This window comes from Delphinus delphis, chromosome 1 (genome assembly GCF_949987515.2).
Source record: "Delphinus delphis chromosome 1, mDelDel1.2, whole genome shotgun sequence".
Lineage (NCBI taxonomy): Eukaryota > Metazoa > Chordata > Mammalia > Artiodactyla > Delphinidae > Delphinus > Delphinus delphis.
The window spans coordinates 181,602,723-181,609,167 of record NC_082683.1 but is presented as its reverse complement, the minus strand read 5'-3'; the positions used below and the strand labels follow the sequence as shown (position 1 = coordinate 181,609,167).

At 41.4% G+C, this 6,445-nt stretch overlaps 1 non-coding gene across 1 annotated transcript; it reads left to right on the top strand.

Annotated features, from left to right (window-relative positions):
- The first annotated feature begins 303 nt into the window (after positions 1–303).
- On the top strand, positions 304–407 carry LOC132416169 (U6 spliceosomal RNA). The gene has a single exon (XR_009517481.1). It is a non-coding gene; the product is annotated as a U6 spliceosomal RNA (small nuclear RNA).
- The last annotated feature ends 6,038 nt before the right edge of the window (positions 408–6,445 follow it).

Below are 6,445 nucleotides of genomic sequence, written 5' to 3'. Positions count from 1 at the left end.
TAAGCCTAAGGGGAATCCAGAGAGTTCTCTTGAAGAAGCCAGAGCTTCCTGATTCCCTGTAAAGGCTCAGGGGTCCTGGGGGGGCAGGGCGGCTGTGGGTGACGAAAGCTCTAGGCAATGTCAGCTTGATTCTGTGGGCAGCATGCAATACTAAAGAGATTTACTTCTTGAGGGTGTCCAAGTTGTTTTTGTTTTTTTTAATAAAAGGTTAAATGTTTAATGGTGGTAAAAAGCACATAACATGAAATTTACCATCCCAACTGCTTCTAAGGATGCAGTAGTGTTAAGTATACCTACATTGTGGTGCTTTCTTCAGCAGCACATATACTAAAACTGGAACGATACAGAGATTAGCATGGCCCCAGTGCAAGGATGACACGCAAATACGTGAAGTGTTCCATAGTTTGGGATCAACATACACACACTACTATATATAAGATAGATAACCAACAAGGACCTACTGTAGAGCACAGGGAACTCTACTCAGTGGTCTGTAATGACCTAAATGGGAAAAGAATCTAAAAAAGAGTGGATATATGTATACATATAACTGATGCACTTTGCTGTACACCTGAAACTTAACACACAGCATTGTAAATCAACTCTACTCCAATAAAATTTTTAAAAAAAATATATTTACATTGTGCTTAAGTTCTTAAATAATGACTCATGTGGTAAGAATTCCATACTTTACATTATTGTTATTTTTTGGTTTAATCATTAGAATATGTATTTTAGAAGTAATAAAAAAAGTCAAAAACCGTCTAATGTAAAACTGGTTTGATTGTACATAAGTCTACAGATCTAGTCCTATGGTTGGTGGTTGATTAGTTTTTTTTTTTTTTTTTTTCGCGGTACACGGGCCTCTCACCGTTGTGGCCTCTCCCGTTGTGGAGCACAGGCTCCGGATGCGCAGGCCCAGCGGCCACGGCCCACGGGCCCAGCCGCTCCGCGGCATGCGAGATCCTCCCGGACCGGGGCACGAACCTGCGTCCCCTGCATCGGCAGGCGGACTCCCAACCACTGCGCCACCAGGGAAGCTCGGTGGTTGATTAGTTTTAAATGAGTCAATGAGAATACATAACTCCTTCTATTCATTTAACAAGCTTTTATGGAGCGCGCACTGTGAACACGCAGTGTTTAGACTCTGCCGATGCAGCAGTAAACAGATGGGCCAGGACCTGGTTCCCACTGAGCTTACGTGTCCGGCGTGAGGCGGCGGATGTGTAGAAGGTGGTTAACAACTGTGATGGCTGTGTGACAGGCAGCAACGTCATGACTCCTGGTTAGAGGTGAAGGCCAGCCTGGAATTCACAGCATCAGCAAGTCACCAAGTAGCCACTGTCTTCCTCGTTCCCAGAGCCCCGACTCCTCCAGCCAAGGAAGAGCTAGCTGGCCGTGCAGTGGCTTCTGTTCTAGGAGAGGGACCTTAAGCTCAGGGAACCCCGGTCTTCATTGATGGGCAGCAAGCATGCCTGACCACTGCTGGGTCAGGGAGACGTCAACTCTCCCTCCTGTCTGTGAACAGAACTGCCTTTTGCCCTGAGGAAGATGCCGTCTCCAGTTTCATTTTATTATTATTATTTTAAATTCTTTTCTCTTTTTTTTAAACCCCACATTTGTTTGTTTATTTATTTATTTGGCTGTGTTGGGTCTTCGTTTCTGTGCGAGGGCTTTCTCTAGTTGCGGCGAGCGGGGGCCACTCTTCATCGCGGTGCGCGGGCCTCTCACTATCGCGGCCTCTCTTGTTGCGGAGCACAGGCTTCAGACGCGCAGGCTCAGTAGTTGTGGCTCACGGGCACAGTTGCTCCGCGGCATGTGGGATCTTCCCAGACCAGGGCTCGAACCCGTGTTCCCTGCATTAGAAGGCAGATTCTCAACCACTGCGCCACCAGGGAAGCCCTTATTATTTTTTAATAATGTTCTATCATAGTATAATGGTAGATTTTCTTTTCTATTCTGTTTTCCACTTCTCCCATCATTTTGGCAAATTACACAGAACTTCATATTGACCCAAACGAATAGATTAAATGTCACTTAATTTATTCTAAAGTAAATTGTACCCGTTTCTTGTATGGATTAACTTGCCATACCTACATTTCATAGAGTATTTAATGTTCATTTTAGAGAAAAAACTGTTAGTAATGTGACTCCTCATTAATGCATACTAGTGGATATTTGCCAGTGAAGTAAACCATTTAATTATTAATTTCAGTGGAAAATAGCATTGAGAAGAAGTCAACAGGGTAAGAAACATTATCTTTAATTTGTTAACTTTCAGAGATATATTGCTGTATAAAAAGGTTATGACAAATTTCAAGAGCAACATAGTATAGTGGGAAAGACCACAGACGCTGGAGCCAGCTTGCCAGGGGTTGAATCCCAGCTCTGTTACAGACTAGTTGTTTAAACATGGTGAGCCGCCTAAGCTATGGGTGGTACATCTCCTTACTGGGAAAATGGGGATAATAAAAATATAGACCTCATGGAATTGTTAGGAGGGTTGAATGAGCTAATATATAAGAAGTACTTTAAAAAGCTCCTTGTGCACAGTAATATTGTACAAGAGCTGGCTATGGTTATTACTATCTTCTTAGCCACCTGACATGTGGTTCCTTTCCAATGCTGTGCTCCTCAGTTCTTCATGTGCACGGGAGTTGGGCCAGTGTTTCTGAGGCATGGCTGCAGGAGACCCTAGAATACCTTCTTCAACAGCATGATTCAAAAGAAATCACAGAAAAGAAAAAAAAAGAAATCACTACTTAGATTGAAATGTTTTGACTGGGTTTGTGAGAAGATCTGGTATTACTGAATGCTTTGTGCAAATCTGCTAAAGAAATATCTTCAAATTATATTTTCCTTTCCAAATATTCTTTGTCAATACAGGTGAGTATTTCTGACTTTCACAGCATTTACCAGTTTACCAATTAAGCTGTTCATGTTGCTCTGCTAGACTTACTATTTTAGCTGTGATAAGAATTCATTTTTAAAGCAATTTACAGCATTATACTTAGTGCTGGTCGTTTGCCTTCTTATTAGGTTTCTGAATCTTGAAGCATATATATTAAATTCCAGGCCCACAGAAATTTGAGGCTGACGGCTCTTTGTCCCCTATGCTCGATTGTTAGTCTTACATATTTGTTCAATAAAAAAGTCTACAAGTAAAAAATGCTGGAGAGGGTCTGGAGAAAAGGGAACCCTCCTGCCCTTTTGGTGGGAATGTAAGTTGGTGCAGCCACTATGGAGAACAGTATGGAGGTTCCTCAAAAAGCTAAAAATAGAGCTATCATATGATCCAGCAATCCCACTCCTGGGCATATATCCAGACAAAAGTATAATTTAGAAAGATACCTGCACCCCAATATTCATAGCAGCACTATTCACAATAAACAAGACGTGGAAGCAACCTAAATGTCCATTGACAGATGAATGGATAAAGAAGATGTGGCACATATATACAATGGAATACTACTCAGCCATGAAAAGAACAAAATAATGCCATTTGCAGCAACATGGATGCAACTAGAGATTATCGTACTAAGTGAAGTCAGAAAGAGGAAGATCAGTACCATATGACATCACTTATATGTGGAATCTAAAATATGACACAAATGAACCTATCTAGGAAACAAAAACAGACTCACAGACATAGAGAACAGAGTTGTGGTTGCCAAGGGGGAGGGCGTTGGGGAGGGATGGACTGGGAGTTTGGGATTAGCAGATGCAAACTATTATATATAGAATGGATAAACAATAAGGTCCTACTGTAGAGCACAGGGAACTATATTCAATATCCTGGGATAAACCATAATGGAAAAGAATGTAGATAGATAAATAGAGAGAGAGATAGAAAGATAGATATTTGTATAACTGAATCACTTTGATGTACAGCAGAAATTAATACAACATTGTAAATAAACTATAGTTAAATTAAAAAAACATAAAAAAATAAAAAAAGCTGGCCGTCTGATTCTAGAACCTCTCCCAGGCTCTTTAACACACATCACATCTGCCCACCGCTGGTGGCCCTGCTCTTGCTATTATGTTCCATTCTTTAAACATTTTCTTAAGCTTCCTTTAAGTGTGAAGAGACCTACTGTCAATGCACCTCACCTATTTCTGACTTTCTCTGCAGAGTTACTGGGGAATTTCTCAGTCTCTTATTCTCTAAATTAACAAGGGGAAAACATCGCCTCATTAATTTTTTAAAAGTCATTTTTCCTAAAAGGGAAATGGATGACTGCACTTCAATAACAATAAAAGGGCACTAAGGAAAAAGAATGGAAAAGGCTGAAAGCGTGCTGAAAACCACATTCTTCAAGAAATAGCAGTAGTGATGGTGGAACATCATTATGAGAACATAGATGAAGAAAAAAATTAAGGCAAATGGGTACTTTCTCTTTCACCCCATCATTTTATTTTATTTTGTTTTGGCCGCGGCATGTGAGATCTTAGTTCCCGAACCAGGGCTGAACACATGCCCCCTGCAATGGAAGCTCGGAGTCTTAACCACTGGACCTCCAGGGAAGTTCCTTATTTTTTTTTAAATTAATTTTTATTGGAATACAGTTGATTTACAATGTTGTGTTACTTTCTGCTGTACGATAAAATGAATCAGTTATACATATACATATATCCACTCTTTTTTAGATTCTTTTCCCATATAGGTCATTACAGAGTATTGAGTAGAGTTCCCTGTGCTGTACAGTAAGTCTTATTAGTTATCTATTTTATATATAGTAGTGTGTACATGTCAATCCCAATCTCCCAATTTATCCCTCTCTTCCTTTTCCCCCTTAGTAATTTTCCCATCATTTTAAGGAGGAACCTTTAAGACAAAGCTAATGTGTCCCTAAGTGCTAACTGCTTGAAGTACTCCCTCCCTCCCACAAAAGGCATCATTGACCCTGCCTCTGGGGCATTCATGCTAAATGGACTTGTTTTCTTCACCACTTCCTCCTGGGAAAGGCTGGGGCTGAGACCGTGAAGAAAGGCCACTGACCACTCATTAAAAGCCCAGAAATGAGAGGGTGTCGAACACATGTTCCTCCAACACAGAACTGATTGCCTCAGGTTTTCTCCCCCGACAGACAGGTAGAGTCATTTAAATGATAATTTACATATTTCTTAGAATCACCGTGGAGATGTACCTGCTGTTTTGATGCTTTCCTTTTAATAACGATACCTTTGTGATGGGTTGAAGCCCTTCCAAGAGTTCCGGGCTGTGCCAAAAATTGTAACCACGCTTGACCCATGAGATGCACGTGTAGAATCTGTGGCCCAAATTCAGTGAAGTAATAAGCAAAGTTTGCGTAATCACGCTACATCTCTAGACTGGATTCATTAGTTCCTTGGGTCAGTTAGAACAATCATCAGAACACCCAATACTGAGCTAAACAATTTTCTGCTTGTAGATTACTTTAAAAGGAGGAGAGAGAATCAGTTCGAAAAGACCTTCACTAGCTGGATGGCACAGGGTGGGGAAGGCACCACCTTGCCTTCAGCTGATTTTAATCACAGTTATGAGAATGTTTAGTTGTGTCAGCACATCCAAGAGGGACCTAAAAGACTCAGGAACACTGTGGGGGAAAAAGGCTTGAGATCAACCTGGTTCTGGAGGTGGGAGGATGCTCTTGAGTGGCTGATGCCATGGCCAGTCCACCAGCTGGGCTTCCAGGAGGTCCACCATGCAGTGGTACCAAGATATACTGATGGGCCCAACCCCCCAACGCAAGAACAGTCTGAAGCCAGGTGCGTGGGAAGACAACAGATCAGACCCAGTGGTGCTATTTTCGGTGGGGCACGTGTTTGTCTTGTATGTGTATTGTTGGAAGGGGTGTAGGTGTTGGGTTTCTGGCCACAGAGGTGGCCACGCGCCATCTTTGATATTGCAAATGAGACGATGATCTTCCAGATTCTGCGTACGTTGCCGTCCTTTCTCAATATTTGTGTACAGTTCTTTTCAAAGTCCACTGTCCTCAGGGTGTGGATTTTATGAACAATCCAAGGGATTGATCTCGGTCCTGTTAGGCAAAGATTAACAGCCCAATAAATAGAAATTGTGCACCACCATAACGTTAACACGAGGAAACGGCCAAGTTGATCTAAGCTCTATTCCCAAGAAAAGGATATGCACCCCCATCATTTTATTTTTTTTGAAGAAGACGAATTCGTCAATAATAAATTAATAACCATCATGTTAGAATTGTCACTGGGAGACACTCTATTTCCCATGTCCAGTAAGAAAGCTACCTATTATTTTGGTAAGAAATGCCTAAATTGAAATTCCAAAGGGCATTATGAACTTGAATTAAAAAGGTAATGGATTTTTTAATAAGTTCTGGGTCAAGATGTATTATCAAACTATTTTCCATAGGGCATAGAATATACCATCTATCCTTTTAATAATACCAGCCCTGGTCTTCCTTCCAGCAGCCAGCTGAGG